The sequence below is a fragment of the Rattus rattus genome, chromosome 3, assembly GCF_011064425.1.
Source record: "Rattus rattus isolate New Zealand chromosome 3, Rrattus_CSIRO_v1, whole genome shotgun sequence".
Taxonomy (NCBI): domain Eukaryota; kingdom Metazoa; phylum Chordata; class Mammalia; order Rodentia; family Muridae; genus Rattus; species Rattus rattus.
Window position 1 is genome coordinate 197,179,821 of NC_046156.1, and position 25,402 is coordinate 197,205,222.

The window sequence follows — 25,402 nt, forward strand, 5'->3', positions numbered from 1 at the left end:
GACCAGCAAAGAAGTCTGCGGGAAGTTACGCCAGTTATTTCTTGTACATTCAGGAGCAACTGGGGTAGTACTGACTCTAGAAAACACACAGAGCTCCACTGTACCTGCTCCGTCTGTTCCCTCTTGTTCCCACAGCACCTCATGGCCTGTGACAGGCAGCCTGAGGAGGGAGCAGTCACTAGGAGGAAGGCTCCTGGGATGCTGCTCTGGCCCTAGTGCTTGCACGCGGCTGGTGCCTGGGCAGGAAGGCTCTTCTGCCTCTCTGCCAGCGTGCAGGAGACTAGACTTTCAGGGCCATGTCTAAACGGTTCCGTTTTTATTAGGACAGAGCTTCGTAATCCTGTTCTATGGGACTTATTCTACAGGACTCCTCAGTGCATGGCACTTCATGGCACATAAACGCAGAGCTCTCTCAAGACATTTGCTAACTGCTGCATACTTCTGTGCACGACTGCATTGTAACGTGTATATATGAGACTGCATTGTTAACACATGTGTATATGAGAATGCATTGTTAACGTGTATATGAGACTGCATTGTTAACACATGTGTGTATATGAGAATGCATTGTTAACACGTGTGTATATGAGACTGCTTTGTTAACGTGTGTATATATGAGATTGCATTGCTAACATGCATATATATGAGACTGCATTATTAACGTGTATATGAGACTGCATTGTTAACACATGTGTGTATATGAGACTGCTTTGTTAACGTGTGTATATATGAGATTGCATTGCTAACATGTATATATATGAGACTGCATTGTTAACGTGTGTATATGAGACTGCATTGTTAATATGTGTGTATATATGAGACTGCATTGTTAACACATGTGTGTATATGAGACTGCATTGTTAACGTGTGTGTATATGAGATCGCATTGTTAATGTGTGTATATGAGACTGCATTGTTAACGTGTGTATATGAGACTGCATTGTTAACACGTGTGTATATATGAGACTGCATTGTTAACACGTGTGTGTATGAGACTGCATTGTTAACACGTGTGTATATATGAGACTGCATTGTTAACACGTGTGTATATGAGACTGCATTGTTAATGTGTGTATGAGACTGCATGAGACTGCATTGTTAACACGTGTGTGTATGAGACTGCATTGTTAACATGTGTGTGTATATATAAAGAATAGTGCCGCTCTGCCTGGAGAATTCACAGCCTCCTTACACACATCTTTTATAACAATGGAAGGAGGTTAGACGCAGGGTTTGAGGATTTGGTGGTTTAGTCTATTTCTCATTTTAAAAGAGATTAAAACTGTCAACTATCCCTTTACCTAAGAGCTCTTTAAACCTAACCTCCCCCTTAAGCTCCTGCCTTGAACGTCTTGGATGGGCAGCTTCTTCGCTGTTGCTGGCAGACTTGATGCACTCTGTGGCTGCATTCATCACCACAGCCGGCAAGCACCTTTCCTCTTACGATCAGGCAAGCAACCGTGAGACGCTGCAGACCGACAGTAGCACCCACGCTACAGACCTTCAGAACCTAAATTAAAATTTTATTTCAAGCACCTCGCTAATAGTCCAAGGCTGAAAAAAAAGGGAAGTCTTTTCTCAAAGTCTCTTTCTTACTCTGCTTTTAGAAACCTAAGGGACACATTAATCATGACTACCTCTCATATCTCATTTAACTGACCTCTCATACATCTCACTTAATCGCAGCTACCCAGCTCTTAGGAGGTCAGTGACTTCTGTCCTGTAAGACCTCACAGTCCATATGCATCACAATTGCCTGGGACACTTTAACTAACAGCCACCAGCCCACTGCTTCACACACACACACACACACACACACACACACACACACACACACACAATGCTGCTCAAAGTGGAATTCCAGTCTTTCCCCTATAGGCAGTAAGTGAACATCTTTCTAGATCCTATCAGTTAAAACTAAAGAGAAAGAAAGAAAAGAGGATTTGTGTATAACTTCTAGACCATGAAGGAATCAACACAGTATGCCAAAAAAAAAAAAAAAAAAAAAGAAGTGTGAACGGTATGAGAGATTCCTCGGCCAATTTCACAAGCAGTTTGGTGTGGACCCTCTTTAGAACTCCAGTAAGGGACAGGGTAGCCTCTGAATGGGCGCAACCTAGATGATTCTGTGGACTGCTGGCCAGCGCGGCAGTCAGGAAAGGCAAAGAGAGAACACAAACCAACACACTGACTTCCAACCTGCCTGCAAGCACTGACTTTTGTTCTCTGCTCCACCCAGCAGACTGGCAGGTTACAGCCAGCCACTACAGGCTGCCCCTCTGCACCGGATGCCATCAGCATGGGCCACATGTCATCGGACACATCACTACCACTGAAGCAGCAGGCTGCCAGGACCCGAGAACTGCTTAAGTATAGAAACGACGAACAAGGCAGCTCAAAGAAGCCCCTGTGGCTGTGTACCTCCTGGAGGAAGGAGTCACACAAGGGATGGAAGAAGTTTGCAGTCAAGCTTTCACTCTGATTCCACAGTTAGCACCCATGGCAGAAGAGATCTCTGTCCCCAGTGCTAACTGAGGCTGCCAGAGCTTTCTAGAAGCCCGAACCATGGGCAAGCCAATAGCAGGAGCTGAGAAGCGTGCTCTCCCCCAGCCAGGTCAGGATGGAACAGCTCAGGACATTCACCTGTTTGATTGCTCACTAAGGCTGTAGCACCAGGAGGTTGGAGAGCAGAGTCACGGTTTGTCAGACAGACACGATCTAAAAGCCTGTCACCTTTGATTTCTTAGAAGGTAAGGGAAGTTACTTAAAAGAGATGGAGGGTAAAAGGAGACCAGAGACTGACTTTATAGTTATTTATGACCAATTGAATCATTTAATCAAAAACAACGAAACAGTGAGCTTTGGCTGTCCTTCCACAGCAGTCAAATGACTCGTTACCTTAGACTGACAAAGTGGTCACGCTCAGCAGTATTTAGGATCACAACCACAATTGCCGCAGGCCTCAAGCATGGTGCTGGGGCCCACAGGCCTGCAGCAGCTATCACTTGGCTACAACACAGGCTCCTGCACACGGATGAGAAAGTTTTCCACATGGTTTCCCTGATTATAGCAGCCACCAGGCAAGCCCAGGCACACACATGCTTTCCCTTTCCCAGTAGATTCTGTATCCTGTGGCAACAGGCTCTCCACATGGGAACCTTACTGAGTAAGGCAGACGGAGGAGGGGTGGTAGAAAAGGCTGCCAAGGAGAAAATTCAGCCGGTTCCATGGGCTGCAGTGTGGAGTGTGAATCAGTTCATGAAATCAAGTTTGCAGTTATCAAAAGGGTCAAGTGCTTCCTCCCACTAAAAAGCTTAGAGTGTTGTGTGACTGACGCTCTCTGATTCAGTTGCTACTGACCACGTTCTCATCCTAAAAAGGTAACTAGAAAGATAATTACTTTCTTTTCCATCCTGCAGGAAATTCTGCTTTCAGAATTGTTAATTTCAGAATTTACAATCTTTAATTCTTTCAATTATCACAAATACAAAATGGAAATATCACTATTACAGATTAAAATTCCTTTGTTGCTCGAGATCCCATATTTTATGCTTAAGGAAGTTTCAGTTAACTTCAACTTCCAATAAACATATGTTGAACCTCTATTAAATAAATGTACCATGTTTTAAAAGATGTCCTCCTACCCCATTACCAAAGGCTAATACAAAGCCTGGATTTGAACACCTACAATTTCTAGCTACCCTGGTGTGGATGAAATGTCTTTGGTTAGATATCTAGGCAGTTTTTCAGTTGGGTTCACAGAGCTGTGATCCTCAAGTTCCACTCTTTCAGTTTTACCACTGTACATTTGACAGAGGGCCCACCACAATGAAGACTCGAGCCAATCCCATGATCCAGGAAGTTCCCTCTGCGGTAAATCTTGCAGGACTTTCCGGTCATCCTAAGGCTTTTATGTAGGTCATGTCCATGGGTCCTCTTTCAAACCAGAGGTATTTATAAAAGTGCAACAGCTGGCATGGTGGCCACACCTTTAATCCCAGCACTGGAGAGGCAGAAGCAGGTGGGTCTCTGTGAGATCGAGGCCAGCCTGGTCTATATAGAGTTCAAGGACAGCCAGAGCTGTATGGAAAGACCATGCCACAAACAAATAACAAGAGCCACAATTTGTATCTGCTGGTTGGCTATCATTTTTATTTTGCCAATTTAAAAACAAAGAAACAAAACTTAAAAAAAATGACAGAGCAGTTTGCAAGCAGCTTTCTGTGTGTTCTGCAATCGTTAGCCTTCCTCCGATGGTCAGCCTGAAAGGAGGCTAAGCCAAGTTACAGAATTTAAAACATGTAGCGTCAAGTCCATGCCTGACAAAGGGACTTCTTAACTATCACGTCTGTGAGAATCGATGAGAGCCCGGCATATCACTGGGAGCAAACTGAGGTAAGACATCCAAGAAATCACTGCACGAGGAAGGCTGCTGTGGCAAGTGGGACCCCGGTCACTGTATCCTATATGGACAGACAGCACACCCATGAAATGATCATCCATCAGTAGTGGCCCTGTGTGAGGTACACGACCCAAATTCCACCCTGCTGGTCTAACGATCCCTCAAACGCTTGTCTGGCGCTCTCTCTCTCTCTCTCTCTCTCTCTCTCTCTCTCTCTCTCTCTCTCTCATGCAGGAGGTACTATGGAGACTGTTCTGTCACTGGCACACTGCTGCTACACAGGCCCACAGGTTAGCTTTATGTACCCTGGAAGCCTCAACGGGTGCTAAAAGGAGAAGGAGGAGAAGGTTTCTGACTAGGTGAGGCAGGAGGCCGAGGAAAGCTAATCCTGGAACTAATCTTTATGAAAACATACAAGTTGTGGGAACTGGCTTGGTTTAGCCAAAGCTAAGAGAATGCTTTTTGGTGTGAGTATAAAACCTACAGTGGGTTTAAAAACATACAAACATGTCCTGATGTCTTATAAAGCAAAGGGCTGCAGACAAAACTACAAAGTCATGACAGATGTGACTAAGGCAGGAAACCCACACACTGATTAGACATGGCTACGCTGGGATAACTGAGGCAGGGGAAGGGAGATAGAAGGGAAAGGAAGTCAGTAGGACGGCGAGTGGTCTGACCGGAGAGAAGTCAGGGTTTGCAGACAGTCTAGCGGGCAGCGTCTGTCTGCCACAGCGGTGGAGATGGAGCACGCTGCTTCAGATCTGATGTGGCTGCTGCGTGGGATAACAGATGTCTTCAGCCATTTCTGAGGGGGAAAAAGCTCAGCACTAATCTGGATTTCTTAAGAATTAGATTTTTTTCTCCCAAATAAAGAAGAGAGCATCCTCAGAGCTCTCAGCATCCTGACTCTTCTAGGGCGTTAACAGAGCCAAATCCCTGAGGATTTTCACTTATCTGACTGGGCTCATTTTCAGTCTCACAATCCAGTCAGAGTCAGACTATTTCTGTAGCTACCAACCTCCCTACCACCCCCTACCACTAAGTTCCCCTCCCCCAACTAAGCTCTTAGGTTCTCTCTCTCTCTTTCTCTCTCTCTCTCTCTCTCTCTCTCTCTCTCTCTCTCTCTCTCTCTCCACACACACACACACACACACACACACACACACACACACACACACACACACACACACACACTCTTAGGTACTTGAGGATGTAGCGATGGCAGTTAGGCCCACTAGAGTTCACCATGCACATACATATGCTGACATCTGTGGGCACTGTACATCTGGAAACAGCTATCTGCTGCCAGTTTTGAGTATTATCCTGCCTATAAACATTCCAAGTTGGAGGAAACACTGCCTTTCCCCTACAAAGCAGGAGGAGGTCCACCTCATGGCAGAGGAAGCATACTAACAGGAAAACCATCCGGTCTTATTTCCTCCCCTACTGTTTCCTTTGCACAATCCACAGAAGGAAGGATGACAGGATTCTGCCGGAGGGAACAGAGTTCCACAGGGATGAACCAAACAGAATGCTGGCAGAAGACATAGTTCAAGGCTTCAAAGAACCCTCTTCACAAACTTTTAATCAAAACCACTCAGATTCTCTGACACCGAACAATGCTTTAAAAGGGAAAGCTCTGGTACAAAAAGTAGAAATCACAACCAAAAGAAGTAAGTGGAAAGAAATAAACTCAGGGCTGAAATCAATAAAGCAGAAATGAACAAAACAAAACCACAAAGAATCGATGAAATAGAGAGTTGGTTTTTTTTTTTTGAGAAAAATCAATGATTGACAATTCTTATTCAAATTAGCTAAGGAGAGAGAATATCCAAATTCAAAAAAAGAAAAAAAGGGGGGGGGCATAACAACAGACACTGAAGAGAACCAGAGAACCATAAGGGTGCACATTAAAAACCTGTACTCTAACAAACTGGTAACAGAAACGGATCATTTTCTCAATATATATACCACCTACCACAATGAAATCAAAATCATATAAACAATTTAAACAGACCTACAACCCCTAGTGAAATTGAAGCAGTAATTAAGCAACAAAGTAATAAATACAAAAGCCCAGGGTCAGAAGGTTTAGTGCAGAATTCTACCAGAGACTCAGGAATGATTCAACATCTGTAAACTGGTCAATGCTATCCACCATATAAACAAACAGAAAGACAAAAACCACAGGACCATCTCATTAGATGCAGAAGTGCCTTTGACAAAATCTAACACTCCTTCATAATAAAATTCCTGGAGAAACCAGAGACATAGGGACATACCTCAACATAAGAAGGAAATTTACAGCAAGTCCACAGTCAGCATCAACTGAACTAGAGAGAAGCTCAAAGCAATTCTACCAGAATCAGGAGCAAGACAAAGTTGTTGGTGTTGGAGAGCTTGTGCATTCTAGGCAAATGCTTGTCTCTGCCCCCAACCCCACCCCAGGAATAGCCCTAATTATGGGGACACCAGAGCCTGCTAGCCGGCATCTAAAATTTAAAATGAAATGATACAGTCATGAAAACAAGTTTCCCCAAGTACATTTTAATTGATGCTCAAGTTTTGTAGGAAATAAAATGTTTCAACACTTGACTCTTCTGTTAGCAAAGCCATTAGTAAGTCCCGTTCTTTTCCAATTCCGTAATTATATAGTGTGTATATTCTGGTAGGTCTTCCCATTGCCCTCTACTGCTCTCCTACCCTCACCAGCTCCCTCCACCTGTATGGACATGTCCTTCTCTCACTTGTAGTCCATGCCCCACATAGTTCAATGAGGACCCTCTGTTTGATCCTGAGTTTAGAACTATCAGAGCTTGGGGAACTCCGCAGTGGGTATGCATCCTGTACGTGTCTCCCCCTCTCAGAATCTGCCATCACATCAGCTGTACGTGGTACGGAACCCGGGGCCCTTCACCCTCTACAGCTGGCTGTCAGGATTCCCTGGCTGCTGGGGACTCACTGCCAGTGTGCACAGTGCTATGAGCCTATGGTTCCCATATCTATGTCCTGATTAGGAAAGGGAATTTCACAACTCCCCTCCCCATCTTGAGGCTATTATACTTTCTCTGTACCCTCTTCTGCAACGTTCCCTGAGCCATGAAGTGGTTGTAGAAAAGTCCTACCTAAGGTCTAGCCTTCAGTTGTCCTTTATTTTTAGCATCTTGTGTAGCCATGGGCTTTTGTCTTTATTTCCATTTACCTCAAAGAGGGTGGTTTTTAAGACTGAGAATAGCCTTTGTCTGCTCTGACTCAGGTCTTAAATCTGTTACTGTTTTTCCTCTGTAGGTGCACTGCCGACAAGCCATCTTAATCACCCTTCTTTACTTACTTTAGTATGAAATTCCTGTTATCTGGCAATTCCCACAGCATAAATGCTTTCTAAAAATGGTCTCAGGACTGCGTGGGCACAAAGAGACTAAGAACTTTCCTGACAGCTAGCCTCTGGAACCGCAGGAAGGACTTAACCATTGTCTTTGGTGAAGCAAGTTTGCACACTGAGACTGCACGTCAGTCCAACTGGTTTCCACAGGTTTTAAGTCGCCACTTTAAAGATTCCTTAGTTCTTTACATAGAAAGGCAGGGAAATAAAGATGACTGCTATAGCTTTTGTCTTTAGCTTTTACATTTTTATTCTGATGTGTCTGTATATACCACATGCATATGTACAGGTGACCACAAAGGCCCAAAGAGCGTCAGATTTCCTGGAGCTGGAGTTACAGGCCACTGTGAGCTGTCTGCCATGTGTGCTGGGAATCAAACTCAGGTCCTCCAGAAAAGCAGCAAACGTTCCTGACAACGGAGCCATCCTTCCAGCCGCACTTTCGATCTTACACGCCTTCCACAGGCCCATCTACTGGAGGCACCTCTGAGAGGTGGTGGCACCTTTAAGGAATGATGCCACTGAAGGGGGGAATGTGAGATCCTGCCCAGCTCCTTGCTTTCGTACAAACCCCAGGCATAGGGTGAATGGCTTCACCCTACTACGTTCCCTGATATCGTCACCAGCAGCCCTGCCAGAGGCTTAAACCCAAAGGGCCCACACACGCAATAAAGACTGGAGCTCTAAAACTGTAAGCCAGAAGTAGCCTTTCTCCTTGGAAGTTTATCCCTCGTGATGGTGAAAAGCTCACTAACCCGTTTCTGGCACTGTAGGATGATGTCATTACGCAGGTGAAGGCAGGTACAAGATAGAACAAGGCCGGTCATTGGACGAGAAGGAAGGATGGGCAGGAGAAAAGTTTTAGAGAGGAGGAGACTGGAACTGAGAAGGGGGGAAGCAGCTGAGGCTGATGTTAAGATTTCTCTCTGCACATTTACAGGTTGTTATGAATATTCTTAAGGGATGGATTATACAGGGCTTTGTGTGTCTAGATGAGCAAATTATATCTTATCAATTGGATCATAGGTTATTGTGTTGTATGTTCTTTCATGTGGTGATTTAAGTTCAAGAGAGTATGTGGTGGCTGGAGACATATCTGGCATGGAAACCTGCCTTGGGAACTGGATGGGTAGAGAGATTGCTGCCAGGCTCAGAAAGAGGCCTTCGGCAGTGTGATATGGGATGGAGCAAAGCGGGTGAGAGGCTTTGCTGACTGAGATGAAGATATCTAACAGATATCTTGGGGCACCAAGGTGCCAGACCTAGTGGGGGGTAAAAGACAGCATTTATTTTTTTATAATTTTACAGCAACATTGTACTGCCAAATGGTTGGGATCTAGATGAGGCCATTTAATAGGCAAGTGTTCTGTTTAACTCTAGCCAGCTTCCATATCAAAATCAAACATTTAAAACACTAAAAACAGTCTTAAGAATGAATGTAAAGGGGCTGGAGAGATGGCTCAGTGGTTAAGAGCACTGACTGCTCTTCCAGAGGTCCTGAGTTCAGCCACATGGTGGCTCACAACCATCTGTAATGGGATCTGGTGCCCTCTTCTGGTGTGTCTGAAGACAGCGACAGTGTACTCACATACACAAAATACATAAATCTTAAGAATGAATGTAAACGTTATGTCATGGGAAGGACAGAGAGCACATACAACTAACTCCTTCTGGCTCTATAACAGCCACAGAAAGACCGACTACAAACTCTGAATACGGATGAGTGGTTTCTTAGTGATGAACCAAGTATAAAAGCCTGAGCTCACCGTCTGCACAGACGCCATGCTTCAGGAGAATAAAAGCTCTGAGCTGGCCCAGGACTAGGGAATGAACAATCTAAAGACATCTTTACTGCCTGGGAAAGCAAGTGTCAGGAGAGCCACTCCCTGTGACTGCAGGCGGCCTTCCAAGGCCTGTGCTGTGCGGGGATGAGTCACCAGGGATGGAGCGGGAACAGCCTGGCAAAATCTACTCCTTCCTCACTGTTCTAAGCCCTCCCCCTCTTTTACTTTGTGTTTAAAGGCTTTGATGGGTAACAGTTAAATAGACTCCAGAAAGGCTTAAGCAGAGCAAGAAGAACAACTTGGGGACAAAATACCATGGCAGGAGAGTCTGTGAACTGCAGACCCTGGGGTATGTCCTACGTCCATCCTGAAGACCACACTTTGCAGGTGAGAACAGGAGAAGGCAAACACCTTTCTTCCTAGTTTCCAGCACCATCAGCTCACACAGACGAGTCACTGAGCAGGGAGGGATGGAGCTTTTCTGCAGAAGTGTGTGAAGTGGCACTTAGGGCATGACTGTAGGAAAGCTGGCCAGGTATATGCATCTGCCAAAGGGAATGCAGTGCTCTGCGAACTGGTACCAACGGGAGGGGCTTATTTGGTTTCCGGCTGGCCTTCTAAAATGTTTAATTAAGTAAAAACTGAGGGCAAAACAGAAGAGAATTCAGGTTCTGGACCTACTTAGAATTACTTGGTGCAGCTTGCTGGAGCATTTGGTGAGGCAAGCTAGCCTTCTCTCTTGTGGACGTGATCACTCAGCAGCCACCATGCTTACACTGGGACTGCGTGAGCCGAGGGGGCTCTGGATTCTATGTGAGTTTACTGTAGGTGTGCACAGTAGTGCCAGGAGCCCTCAGAAGGAAACAAACCCAACCGTTCTCTCCTTTTCCTGAGAATCTTTGACTCTCTGAGGTATTAGAGACGTGACTGAAACACAGCCCACCTTCCTCACGCACGGTTTCACTCTTACGACCCTGAAATGTGTCCTCTGCAGTTACTCTGTCAGACAGAGAAGTAGACCAGGACAGGGTAGGGAACCAGTAAACTGGCTCAGACATATGGGAGGATCGAGACTCTCTCCCAGGGAAAAGCAAACGGCATGGCCCAGGAGCTTGCTAGCAAGATGCTGCTGTGTCTGATGGGAACAGGCCCTGACTCAGTAGCTGGCCCAAGTCATTTCTCCTGAGAATTAGTTTTGTCATCTTAAAGCAGAAGAGACAATGCTATAATCATCGGGTTATATGAAAGTCAAGAGAGAACTAGACATGTGTCTGACAGCTGGAACCAGTGTATGGAGTTCAATATGCACACATCCAAGCCTACATCGACCTGACCAGGTACCTGATGGCTTTATGTCTGGTGCTGCTGATCAAAATCCTTAGCAATGCCAAGTCCACCAGTCAGCCAGCCCCCGCCACTGCAGTGACGAGACATATCTGGCCCAGTCTGCTTATGAGGGGAAGTTTAGTTGGGCTCATGGCTCTGGAGGACCCAGTTCACACTGTGCACTGAGTCTCTGATGAGGCAGCACATTCTGGTGGGACTGCTGTGTGATGGTTCGTGTTTCCTGACAACAGGGTCTGGGCACACCTGAGGGACCGTCTCCATTGTGTTAACTGAGATGGGAAGACCCACCCGCCATGCATGCCGGCTTTCTCTGCCTGGGATCCTGGACTACCCAAGTGGAAAGGGGGAACTGAGCAGCGCAAACACTCGTCATCGTCGTCCTCCTCCTCTTCTTGATTCTCGTTTTATTTTCTGTGTATGATTATTTTGACTGCATGTGTGAATATGTACTATATGCATGCCTAGTGCCCAGGGAGGCCAGAAGGAGGAGCTGGATTCCCTGGAAATGGAATCGTGGACATTTAGAGTCTGGGAACTAAATCCAGGTCCCAGCAAGTGCTTTTAACTCCTGAGCTGCTCCTCTCAGCTTCTTGACTCTCACCTGGGACTGTAACTGTGACAATGAACTCCCTTCCTCCTTGGTGGCTTTAAAAGAGCACTTTTATCACAACAAAAGGGACACCACTCAAATCCAAGTGAGGAAGGAAGAGAACACAGAGTACTGACTAGGACATCTACACTTTTCGCTTTTAATAATGGTGCTGAGCAGTAAACCCAGGACTCACAACACTCACTCTAGTAACCCAGCTCCTGACCCCCTCTGCTGGTGCCTCCTACATGGAAAGGACCTTGCTAGACCCCACCTGTTAAAGGAACGCAGCACCTTCCTAGACCACCCTGAGGACCAAGCTTTTACATAGGAACTTTGCACGACGTTCATCCAAACCACAGCACCAAGGACTATGGCATAACTGCTCACGGTAGTAAAGAAGTTAAGATGTAAGACATGGCATTATCTAGAGTTGGTTCCTACTAGTTCAGGAAATTGACCAAGATTGTTAATCTATAAAACGAGGGTGCAAGTTATAACTACTCAATATAGTAGAGCTCTTGACTGGTAATGAAGATTACGGAGACAATGCCACCTTACAAGGTGGGCACCATGCCTGCTGCAAGCATTTTCAGACACCCCAAGCAGAGCAGCAAACAGTAGCGATGCTCAATAGGTCACTGAATAAAACGTGAGCTCTTCAGAGTATTTCCAGCCACACCTGCGCATGCTCAGTGCACATGTGCAACAAGCACCTGGCTGCCACTAGCCAACGTGAGGGCACAGGGTAAGGAGGACAGCATTGGCAAACCCTCATTCCTCCAAAGGCGCTCAGTCTGAGTGAAGCCAAGGGCAGAAGCTTTTCAGTCGCAAAGGCTCACACACCCAGAACAGGTAGGTGCCATTTAGGCTGATCACTGGTAGCAAGGTTTCTGATTTATTTATGACAGAAGAGTTAAAGAGGAGAAGGGAGTCAGGCTGGGGTGACCCAATAGGGAGCATTCCTTTTCTCTGGACTTATTTCCACAATCTACCTCTTTTAGAGATACAACTGCGATACTTAGAAAGCTATGTAACACTGCAATCATTTACTCACTCATTTACTTTTTGAAAGTGTTGCTATATAACTCAGGCTGGCCCGATGCTCACTATGTAGCCTTGAACTTTACAGATCATCAGCCCAAGTTCTGAGATTTTAGGTTTAAGCCAAAATGCCTAGCACAATTTAAAATGGTAAAATATTAGGAGAAATTCATAGGACTTGTTCCCATACATACACACATATGTACATATTCATCCTAAGTGTTTTATCTATATTGGAAGGTCCAAGAAGAAGGAATGACTCCTACAAGACTAAAAAAACAACAGGAGGAACCTTTACTTAACAAGAAAGCCCAGAACACCCGTGGGCAACTTCTCACGGATGGCTGCACAACCTCAAGATCAGGGGTGCTGTGGCTTTACACGGCAGATATAAACCGCGCATGTGCACTCGTGTGTGTGTGTGTGTGTGTGTGTGTGTGTGTGTGTGTGTGTGTGTGAGAGAGAGAGACAGACAGACAGACAGACACAGTCACAGGTGGGAGAGAAGGAAGGAGCACTAAGAGAGGAAGAGGACACGCACAAGGGCAACCAGCGAGGGAAGGAAAGTTGTCCTTAGGTAATACCTCAAGGCTGACAGAAAGAGAGGCCTTCCCGAGCCTGCAATGATGTGAGCAGACGCCGGGCAGAGGACATGAGAATTTAGAGAATTCAGAAGCAACCAGAACCAGGAGCAAGAATCACGGTCCTTATTCCATGAAACTATGGTGAGTAATAGCATCTGCTTCCTCTAGGAAATCTGACCAAATCAAATTGTTCGTTCCTTGCGAAGCCACATGGGATGTGACATTAGACACAAGCCATGCCATTAGGTACTTTTATTTTGTAACAATTCAAGGAATTAAAATGTCTCCAAGGGTTGGATCACTTCTGCTTTAGTGACTTTAGGTCATTCAAATCTGAGTAAGGACTGCTGTTAGAAACCTCTAAGTCCTGCTTCTGGCTACCACCGTGCTTTTCTTTAGAGAAGAGCCTGCTGCCAAGAAACACACATGTCATTTTCTTTCACTGAACTGAAGTAAAATGCAAAATTTAGTTGCCCCAGTCAAAGCTTACCTGTCACGTCTAAAATGTGACAACAGAAATGACTACAGTCTGAGAGCATACCCAGGGCAGTGCTGGGGAGGCTGACACAGGAGTCACCCCAGCCCAGGGTCCGGGTCAGACTGGGTAACATAGAGATCACCTCGTTAAACAACACAAAGAGATAGTCAGATGAACTAAGAGCCTAGTTTAAGACAGCATTAACCGGCCCTAATGGGGTACTCGTCACATCTGGTCAGTGCTGCACACCCAGGTCACACAGAACCTGTTTTCCATAGGCACTCAAACCAATCACCCACAGATACTACGTTCAGTAACACAACCAACATGTCACCGGCTTTAACTTGTACATCGCTGTACTCACGTCTTCTTAAAGACTACTTATGAAACAGCCTTTTATAAGTAAGCATACTATGCCCATTTTACAGATGAGGAGTCTCAAGACTAAAATGTTCCCAAGGTCATATAGTCAACATGAAACACGGCAGAATTCAAACTCTGAGAGTAGGACTCTGGAGCTCTCAACTGTGAATTTGTCTGGTGCTAAATCAAGTTAGGAGACTGGAGCGGGGTAAGGATGACGACAGTTTCTATCAGCACTCTACTAACCCCTGGGGCTTTGTCATGCCACAGCCAGACCAACGGTTTATCCTACGGTTAGATTCTAATTAAATTCACTCTATACAAAGGGACATTTGGTTAGAGAATGTGAATGGTTATTTCTGAGGTTGAAAATAACATCATGTACATTGAATAATAAAGAATGAAGTCACTGTCTTGTTTTACTCCTGGTTCTAGAATACAGTATCATCAATAGGCTTGTGAGCAAGGCACCTCAGTGCTAAAGTTTCCATTACGATGATTCACTGTAACAATCAAGTATCACAATGAATCTTTACCCTAAGGATGCCACAGGTGTGCTTATTGGCACCGGCCTAACCCTGTATACATTTGCAACAGTAGTGTGCTTCCTGACAGGTTTGTATATACAGTCATACAAAAGAAAATGCTAAGAAATGGAGTAACAGTGCCATAAAATTAAGAACAGGTGCAGCTACTTCACAATGTAAATCCTTACAGGTATTAATAAAAGGATAAACGAAATCCAAGGAAGGGATGACGGGGGAAGAATGCAGGCTGACTCAACTGTAAAACGTCCTGTAGTTGAAAAGAGGAGGCCTGGGGAATACTCTTCACATTACCCACGGAGTGCTTTCTGCAGAAACACATGAGCCAGACAGAGAAGCAGCAGGATGACTCATGGAAACCAGGAAATTACTGTGTGATCTGATTTTAGTCGCTTGCCCAAGTGAGCTTTGAGACAATGGGCCTGCTATTCTCACATTTCATTGGAGCCTCTCTGCTGACTGTTATCAGATTTTCAGAATAAGATGAACCAAGTGCAGGGCTCCCCCAGCCTAACGCACTTCTGTTTGACCACGACCGCCATCTGTGCAGAGCCCTCACTGCTCTTTGTAAGGATGGGATTTAAGAAAGCCCTGGGATGACTTCCTGAACAAAAGGAATGTAAAAGTAAATACAGTGTCCGTGAGGACCACATGAGGCCCCAGCCCTGAGGAGCCATTGGCACCAAATGGCTGCTGGGGGAGGGGGTGACCACATCTAGAACTCAAAACATTCAATGTACACCCCAACAATGGCAATTAAAGTTAGTGGGTTATATAGTGAGAAGAAAAGGCCTCCAACAAGGAGGGTGCTTGAAGGGCTTGGGGCGGGGCACACTGTTTCTCTCTGTTATCTGTCATGTTAGGTACATGCATGAAATCGTCAAACACTAATAAATGAGCATGAAGAAAGGAAGGAAGGAAGGAGGGAGGGAGGGAGGGAGGGAGGGAGGGAGGGAGGGAGGAAGGACGGACGGACTGCTTGTTGGCTGTTCCGCACAGTGCACTGCCAAGGATGCTGTGTAACATGTTCATTTGCTTTTGAAGGAACAAAGGGATCAGTGCAGTGGGCGCCCTGTCCTGAGCCAGAAGAGAATCTCCCTCAGGTGCCAGAGACGCCTGAGCCCTTAGCTTTGATGCCCACACACACTTTGTTTTCAGTGCTGAGAATTAAATTTAGGGCCGGCGTAGGAGTTAAGTGCTCTGCTACTTCAGAGCCGTACCTCCACCTTTTTGTATTATTTTCATGTTTTTTAGTGGAATCTTCATAGCTCTGTATACATCAATCTTATTACAGATAGATTTGTATCTTTGACAAAATCTGTGAAATGAGGTTAAATGTGGTGACCTTGAGGAGACTAAGCCTCTATCAAAAGTCCTGCCTTGTGAGGTCCACAGATGCTCGGATTATCATTCTCCCTGTGTTACATAAACCACCAGCCACTGTAGGCTCTCGTAGCTATAATCCCGAATCACGTGACTCTGGCCTACAATAGCCCTACTGCTCCCATGGGATGTCAGGGACATGGGTTTTATGGAAATTCTGCTTCAGAACATTTCATATTCCAAGCTGTGGTGGGGATAAATGAGAGCTAAATTTGTATGCCTTTGTTTTCCTTGTTCAGGATGGGCTGGGGCAAGGCAGAAAGGAAGAAAACAAAGGTTTCTAAAATGACTGACTTGGTTGAAAGGTTTCCTTGGTTAAAGATTTCCTCTCAAACTGGAGCTCAACAGTTTTCCCCCTTGTCTGCTCGAGACAGAGTTTCTCTGTAGCCCTGGCTGGTCTGGAACTCACTTTCTAGATCCAGGTGGCCTCAAACTCAAGCCATCTGCCTCCCAAGGGCTGGAAGTGAAAGTGTATACTACCATACCTGGCCTGGAGCTCAACTCTAAATCCCACAGTGTTTGAGGAACATGGGGTCTAATGGAAGGCTCAGGTCAGCAGGGCACGGCCTCATCAAGGAACTAACAGCACCATGAAGACAGCATGTCGTGGGCCCTTCTGTTCTCATGCCCTGTGAGGAGCATAGTTTCCTGACATAAGTCTAATAATTTTATGTAAATTTAATCATTACACACAAAATATAGACGTAAAAACCACTGGGTCGGGGTTGGGGATTTAGCTCAGTGGTAGAGCGCTTGCCTAGCAAGCGCAAGGCCCTGGGTTCGTCCCCAGCTCCAAAAAAAAAAAAAAAAAAAAAAAAACCACTGGGTCCATCCAGAGCTAGTACAACACTGCTCTCCTAACCAGTTATTTAGTTATGGTGTTCCTGGTTCTTTATTATGTAAACAAAACTACAGTTAATTTTCTTGAGTTATGCATCTATTTCTTGTAGGACAAATTCTTTCTAAAAACCACCAACTTAAGCCAGTAGGTGTACTGGGGTAGAGGAATAGCTACCTCTATGAGGACAAAACTGTAACGTTCAAGTCTTTACCATTACGCTCTTTACTCACGTGTTCACCAGCAAGGCTGAACCTACTTCATACTCTTTTGGCTACTGGCTTTTCTTTAGAATTGCCTTTTCTGTTCTTTTTCCCCCCACTGCAATGTTTACATTCCTATGATTAATAGTTTGACCTATTTCTTAAGATTATTAATGGAAAACCAATATCATAATTAAGTAGTTTTTCATTTTTCTTATTATTTGACCTAGCTGTAAATCATTTTGCTACACATGAATTTATAATTCCTAGGACAAACCAAGTTCTTACTAAGGTTATTTTTGACATTCTCACCATGTTCAAAAAGACCAAGCTTCTAGATTCTAAAGATTATTTTCCTGTTGTATTTTCATACCCTGGATGATTTCACTTGTTAAATCTAAGTCTTTGGTCCATGAGTAAGCCATGCTGGAGGATGCGAGACTGCCTTCAAGGTCCTGGTCACCACACACCTCCTGAGTCACACTTCCTGCCCTTCCGACATCAGCCTCCCGTTTCCTTGCTGCTTTATTGCTTCTTCCCAGCTACAGACCTGAACCTTCGAGATTATCGCATTTCTGCTTTAGCTGCCGTGGTTGGGTGGAAGCTGTACAGCACGGAACACAGGGGAGGGCTCACCACTGCTACACGGAACACAGAGGGGAGGGCCCGCCACTGCTACACGGAACACAGAGGGGAGGGCCTGCCACTGTTACACCCACACACAGCTTATTTATCCATCTTTATTTCTGTGCTAAAAATGCACTGAGTAAAATGAGTACTGGTTGAAAACGGGAGTCAAACCATTACATAATGAAAGTTCGCCAGGTAAACGCATTTGAACTAATGGTGAAGTAGTCATTCAGAATGTTCGAAGTAATTAGGTCACTCAAAATATGCATGAAATGCTGGGCTGTTTCCAGGACAACGAAATGCCAAGTTTCACGCTATTTTCTGCTATAATTAACTAAATAATCTACACTTAAGTGGCATCTTGCATATGTTCCTAAAAACCACTCCACTGGTGTGGTAATGCTGATCAAAAAGCGACTGAGACGCAAACAAAACAAAAACCCACCAACAGCTGAGTGCACCAGGGCTGTACTGCATCTCTGTACTATGTTATAGCAAGAACCGTATTTTTTTGTATTTATTTTTTTTTATTATTATTAACTTGAGTCTTTCTTATATACATTTCGAGTGTTATTCCTTTCCGGTTTCCGGGCAAACATCCCCTCCCCTCCCCTTCCTTATGGGTGTTCCCCCCCAACCCTCCCCCATTGCTGCCCTCTCCCCAACAGTCTAGTTCACTGGGGTTCAGTCTTAGCAGGACCCAGGGCTTCCCTTCCACTGGTGCTCTTACTAGGATATTCATTGCTACCTATGAGGTCAGAGTCCAGGGTCAGTCCATGTATAGTCTTTGGGTAGTGGCTTAGTCCCTGGAAGCTCTGGTTGCTTGGCATTGTTGTACATATGGGGTCTCGAGCTCCTTCAAGCTCTTCCAGTTCTTTCTCTGATTCCTTCAATGGGGTCCTGTTCTCAGTTCAGTGGTTTCCTGCTGGCATACGCCTCTGTATTTGCTGTATTCTGGCTGTAAGAACCGTATTTTTAAAACTGTTTCCTGCGTGTGTTTATTTATATGGGTGTGCAGCCATGTATGCAGACATACCACAGTGTGTGGAAGCCAGGGGCAACTTGAAGTCAGTTTTCTCCTTCTACCATTGGGGGCTGAACTCAAGCCCTAGGTTTAGTGGCAAGTGCTTTACCCACTGAGCCATCATGCTGGTTTAAGAACAGGAGTTTAATGGAAAACCAAGAACTGAACTACTGGGCAGTTGATTGTTGACAGTCTAGCATCTGAGTTTTAAATGGTGATGTAATACAATGTACCATATAAGCAACATCCAGACCATGAAGACGAACACTCCTGGATACCACCATCCACTTCCTTCCTGCCCCATCGGCTGCCCACTAACCCACTTTCCGCTACAGCCTGAAGACGAGTAGAGCAAACTGTGCTAGGCCAGCGCTGGCTCTGGTTGCCACACTGAGTACTCAGCACAGCACAGGGCAGGCTCTAAGGTGGAAGTGCAAGGCTGGCACGAGCCTTAGGGACAGCAATGAAGTCTCCCTGCTCCTGGAGCCCCGGACACTGAGCTACAGGAAGACCCTCTCAGGGCTGAAGGGCCGACTCCTCTAGGAAGCATCTTCTGACTGTCTCCTATGGCCCTCTTTTACATTTACAAAGTAAGTTTTAACAGAGCATATTGCTAAGTGGGGGAGAGTAGTTCTCAGTACTGGGGCACAGCACTACCAAAAATCCAAAATGCATCCGTGACCTAATCACAAGTCTCAAGCCGTAAAGCTCCTGGAAGAAAACAAAAGACAGGCTCAGTCTTCTTAACATGTGGTTTAGCGATGGAGTCTTAGACATGATGTCTCACGAAGTTATAAAATAACTGGGTAGTGATATTCATCTGTCCGTCTACGATTAGGAATTGCAAATCCAGGAAATCATTAGTCTGACTTCTAAAATCTGTGTCCTAAGTAGACAGAAGGGTGGTTGTTAGAGAAAAAGAATCAACATTATGAGTTCAAACAGATCTCCTTCCTTGTTTAATGAGACAAGATCTACTATGCAGCACTGTACACCAGTGCTCTCAGTAGACCAGTCTGTCCTTGACCTCAGGGATGCACTTGCCTCTGTCTTCTGAATACTGAGATTAAAACTGTATATTACGCCATCCCAATACATTGGTTAATGATCTTACTTTTTATTATCTTTGAAGGTGCTATAAATAAAACATATACAAATGGTAGAAACGAAATCAGAAAATTGTTTGGGGCTTGGCCTAAGATGACATCCCACCAAGGGCAGAGAAAAAAGAGAGGGAAAAGCAACTGGCTCCAAAGAGCCAGATACAAAGGCAGATATGCCCATTGCCTCTTAGTCCTCGAAACACCCACCCGCTCCCTGTCTGAACAGTTCTAAGCCTGTGAGGAAGAGGGGCAACACAGACACTCCCTACGGTTTTCAAGATATGGTATTCACATGGCTCCCCTGCACCTAACTGAGACAAGGAACCTAAGAGCAACACCCCTGGAGCTTGTACTCAGTGTAAACGAAGATCTCCACAGACCTGTGTTTCCCCCAGGAACTATGAATCTACAGCTGGTTCAGTTCATAACTATAGGCAGAAGTGACAAGAGACCTGTACTGAACTGGGGCCGGGAACATGCACAGGGAACCAGAAATGTGCTACCACTGGGTTCCTGAGTCTTCTCTCACCCTAGCAAATGTGCTGGCTTCATGGCTGAGGAGTCTCCATGTCTCCCCAAGTGGAGCTCAGAGCTCTAGAGACAGCCCACAGAGAACACAGTTCCTCTGTACTTGGACAGACATTACCCTTTTCAGAGCATTTCCATGTGCAGGGGAGAGTAGTTTCTACAGCTTTCTCTATTTACTTTAAAGACGAAGAAGCTGAGATCAGCAAGGATTAAGCAGCCTGACAAGACTCAGACTGTTTATGTTGGGGGAACCACACAGATCTTTGGGTTCCAGCCCAGGGCTTACTGCTAACCACACCATCGCCCTGGATTGATATTCTATACTTCACTATGTAATTTATTTGAAAATGCACCCCCAAATTATCCTCATTTGCTCATTAAATGAGTTCAAACAATGTATGAACAGAGGAAAACAACATGTATTCAATCAGAATTTTAAATATTAATTGGCTTATAAATTCATTCGATCATTCAGTCAAACAAACATTTACTGAAGATCAGCTATGTTCCAGTGCAGGGAATACAAAGTCACTATGACAGAATCATGCTCAACATGTGAACCATAGCTGGCTGTTCTCCAGAGATACAATACATTCTGTCCACAGGGAAAGGGTCAGATTTATTGCTGCCAAAGATGAAGATATCCAAACAAATAAAAGAGACTCTGTACTATCTTACCATAATAAGATATCAAGATTCTGAGAAATAAATTGCTCCAATGTTGCTTTCCAAATAAGTATCTAGGGACCGCAAACTACCACAAAATACTTGGCTAGAAAGATCCGAGAGTGGAACCCAAATGATTATTATCTACAAAGAAAGGTAACACTAACAAATGAAAGCCAAGAGAAGGTGGGTGGAGGGTGAGGGTGGAGGACACGGCATTAGAATGACCTCAGCAATTCCCACCTCAGTAATCATGCATGTTAAGATCAGCCAGCCCTAAGACGCCGGCCTTGGCTTCACATCTATGCTCTGTCCAGAGGTGAACGCTAACTTAACGTCGTGGCAGGAAAGGAGGTTGTCTCCAAAGTCTTTCAGTCAACTCCTTTGAATGAAACCTAGGTGTCATAAATATGATAAACTGACAGCACTATTATCAGAATACAGCCTTAACTTGAAAGTCATCCTCTATTAAAACATCTTCCAAAAGTCCAGAGGTTTATAGACCTCTACTGACACGTGAAAACAAACCCAGGCTATTTCTGCCTCTCTTTAAAAAGATACTGTTCTCTTTGTACCATGGGTGTTCCTGATAGCTAGGAGTGTTTTGACACCACTACAGAAAGTGACATAACACGCCAGAAATACTGAGTGTGCTTTCAGAGCAGCGCACTGCTGAGGCGATGTAAAGCTAACCTGACCGAGATCTGTGGAGCTGGCAGTGTTCTTACAAGACTGGATGATATGGAAACAAACGTTCCTTGGAGGCTTAGAGGAAGAACCAAAAGAATCCGGGATAAGGTCGTTGGTCAGTCTCTAGCTGTTTGGACAGGTTTCTGTCTTTATCTCCTTCATCTACAAAACAGGGGGATATGTAATGCCCCCTCTTGGGATCTGCAGGCTCTTCTATGAGAGGAGGAAAATGAGGACAAGGATTTGATTATGATTATTATCATCAGAAAACCCTACAGGCTATCTGAGGTTTGTGGCCACATCTCTGAGGAGTTCAGCTACATCTACGTCTCTCCACTGGGAAGAGAATGCATGAACTACACATCAAACAAAGCATTTGGAAAATACATCTGAGAGCCAATGAGGCTGTTAAACATGCTCCACGAGAGAAGTTGAGCAATGGTACAGCCAGGACTGCAGACTGTTTCCTATGTCAAAGCACAGCATGGATCATGGACTGTTCAATAAATGACTGGGGGTGGGGGCGTATGTTTTATGCATATAAGATTATATATAAGCATAAATCTATATCTCATAATTAATGCAATTCCACACGTATCACATACACATGTTAAAAATCACATATACATGTTAAAAACAAAAGCATACATTAATTGGGGGTTAATTTACTAGGCTGAAAAATATCAGTCTTGTATAAAAACAACAAGAAATGAGAAAATGCCACTTAATTCAAAGCTATTCCATAAAGATTACAAGGGCCCAATAAACTAGAAAACCCAAAACAACAAAAACTTCAGTAACCCAGCAAAATTCTGAAAAGGTAAAAGTTCGTAGGAATACTAAAGGGATATTAAGGAAAATTAATTACTAAATATAAGCCAATCTCTCTAACACTGAGCAAGACAAAATAAGATATTAATAAGCCATGGATCTATTAAAAATACTAAATTGTAATTTAAATTAAAAATCCAATTCCAGATGACTTCACTGGTGAATGCTACCAAATATTGAATGAATAATATGTTTTATAGAAACTTTGAGAAAACAAAGACGGGAATATCTCTGATATATTTTGTAACATTACATACCCTTGATTGTCAAGACCAACAGCTATGAGTGAAACAAACAAATCCAGTCGCAGATACTGTTAGTAAATAGGTACAGCCTTACCTTCCCAAGCTCAAGCCTACCTGACAGTCCACAGACTGATCTCCTGCAGGGCAGCACTGCAGGCTCTCCTATTTGCTGCCTTATTTCTGTATTGTTCCAGTTTTAGTATATGTGCTGCCTGACGATCGTGCTCATCTTACCTCAACAATCGTAAGTGGGCTGTAAATCTCGCTTGTCTTCCGAGTGTTAGTTTTCTAGAGTGTTTAAGATTTCACACATTGGAATTGCCCGCCTTCAATCTCCCATCACGTTCACGGCACATGGCCACCGTCATATCTCTGGTATTGCCGTTTACTTCCGGATAGAAGTATGGTGTGCTTTTCTCACCTGGACTACTGCTCTACCTTAAAAAGGAAACCTGCTCTGTGAGCATTTCTTCATCTAACCCACCATCCAAGCAGCAGGGATGACCTCGCCTGTCCCTCCCATGGACACGCAAAGCATCTCACGTTTGGTCGGTGTGTGTAGATGTCCGTCTGGCTCCTCTGTCCTGTCTGTGTGCCTGCGTCACACTGTGTGCTGGCACATCACCCAGCATGGCATCCTAACAAGCCCTGTGGTCCATCGGGCAGACCATCCCACCAGTTTTCTAAGTTATAGTCATTCCTGGCCATTGATTCTTTCACGTGAGCCTACGGTTATCTTCTTAGGTTCTCAAATAATATTGCAAAAATTGCATTAACTTTATAGATGAAACCTGAATTAACTAAATAGATCCACTTAAAATAGATATAATAAAAAGATTGCCAGAAACATTAAAAGACAGACTTTTTTTCCTTTATAAGTTAAAGGCATTAGTCACCTTTTCCTATTTTTAAGATATGGAAAGTGTCTGTTTCATCCTAACCCTGAAGGCCACAGTAGACCAGCCGACCTTCCATGTAACCATGGGCTCTGTAAGCAGGCTACTCAGCGTCTCCATCAGGGAAAGGGGAGTGCTGAGAAGAACCGACAGCTTCAGCTACCCGAGCTGCTGCTGCTTGCTCTACCATCAGAGGAGATGCACAGGTTCTCTCAGCTGTTGAATGCCTGCGGCCCAGACCCCTCGGCGATATCTCTTCTGTGCTTTGATTACCTACCTACTCAGTACCATCTGGCCAAGGCTGGGCTTGGGGCAGGTTTTTTCCTACTTGGGAATCAGCTCACACCCCTCCCCCGCAGACAGGATGCAGATGACTCTCTGCTGCCCCCTACTGGTCCACTAAGGCTGCTATAAAGCTTAGCAACTTGTAGTTCACTATCTATATGGCCGTCATGTCTTTTAGGATCAGGATGCTTCCCCCAAATGGGACGTCCTTTCCCTCTGGGTATTGAGCTCTCTTCATAAGCACCTATCTGTCTCTCCCATTTCTGAATCCTGACAAGGCCTGAACTATTGATGCCCAATCCTCAAATCTGGCAAAGATCACTGGGGAATAATGGGTTTAAAAACAAAAATCTGATGTAAAACACAACTTCCTTGAAAGAAAAGTGAAGAGAAAAATGTCCTTGTCTTCAAGGACAAAGCATGACTAGTCTTTAGCTAAATCTGAGTAACCATTCACCTTCTCTGCTCGAAGACCTGCAGCAGCTTTTGCACGAGCCTCCACACCCCCACCTACCAAGACAAGGGTACTGCTTTATTAACAATTTTATTAGTGAAGGAGGAGGGGTGGAGGGGGTGACAGTGTTACTCACGCTATTTATATGTTAACTACGTTAGCATATGCCACACCTGACTCTCAAGGCCTAGCACGCTGACCTCAGAGATCATGATTAAACCGACCTTTAAAACTACTTCTTAAGTAAAGAAAAATCTATTTCTGATGAGTTGATAAGTAGCTAAAATATAATTTTAAGGAAGGGTCAGAAATTACATTAAAAGTGAGGGCAAGTAGAGATGAGGCCAAACAGGGAACAGGAAACAGGCAGAGACAGATAGCACAGGGCACTCTCAGGTCAGGAGGCCACTATGGCTGTGCTCTGAGAACACCGTATATATGTATGAGACAAGATACCTTTCATTACCTGCCATTAACTCAGCAAGCCGAGTACGGGGATAATCTCATTTTGACATGCTTCCCGAACCTTTCCTCTATTAGCAATGAAGACTAATGCCCGCCTGGAGCATCCCCTCAGGGAGGCACCATCACCCCCAACCCCAGTATGGACCATGAAGCCGTGTATTTCCCTCACAGGCTGCTTAGTCTAGCATCCAAAGACTCGGCTTTAAGTTCCAAGCTCACCTAGGAAATGGGGATGCTGTCTTAAAACCAGCATTGATATTTAAAGGAACAGAATAGGCCTCAGAAAAACACTGCCTGGTTAAAACAAAGATAAAGAGAAATCTATCATGAAAATCACAGCAGTTATGATCAATGAAGAGAATTCACAAAGGTCCTAAGTGTCCACTTCCCTACACACAGAACATCTGGAAATACTTACGAATTTATTTGCTCTCGGCCTCAAAAATCATGATGCAACCAACTGCAATGCCTGCTCCCGCCCACACACCTCCCCGAAGCCTCTGCTCATCTGTCCACTCTCACATCACAGCAGCTGCTAGGAGCTCGCTGCAAACTCTCACACCGATACCGACAGAAGCAGAAGGGTTTAATCTGCTTCTGCATCCCACAGGCTTGGTCCAGGGATGCTGACTGTGTTACA

At 44.8% G+C, this 25,402-nt stretch overlaps 1 protein-coding gene across 1 annotated transcript in view; it reads right to left on the bottom strand.

Moving 5' to 3' along the window:
• The window catches only part of Mrps27 (mitochondrial ribosomal protein S27), a 68,959-nt gene that overhangs the window by 16,929 nt on the left and 26,628 nt on the right, over positions 1 to 25,402 (bottom strand). The gene's annotated exons all lie outside the window — the stretch shown is intronic.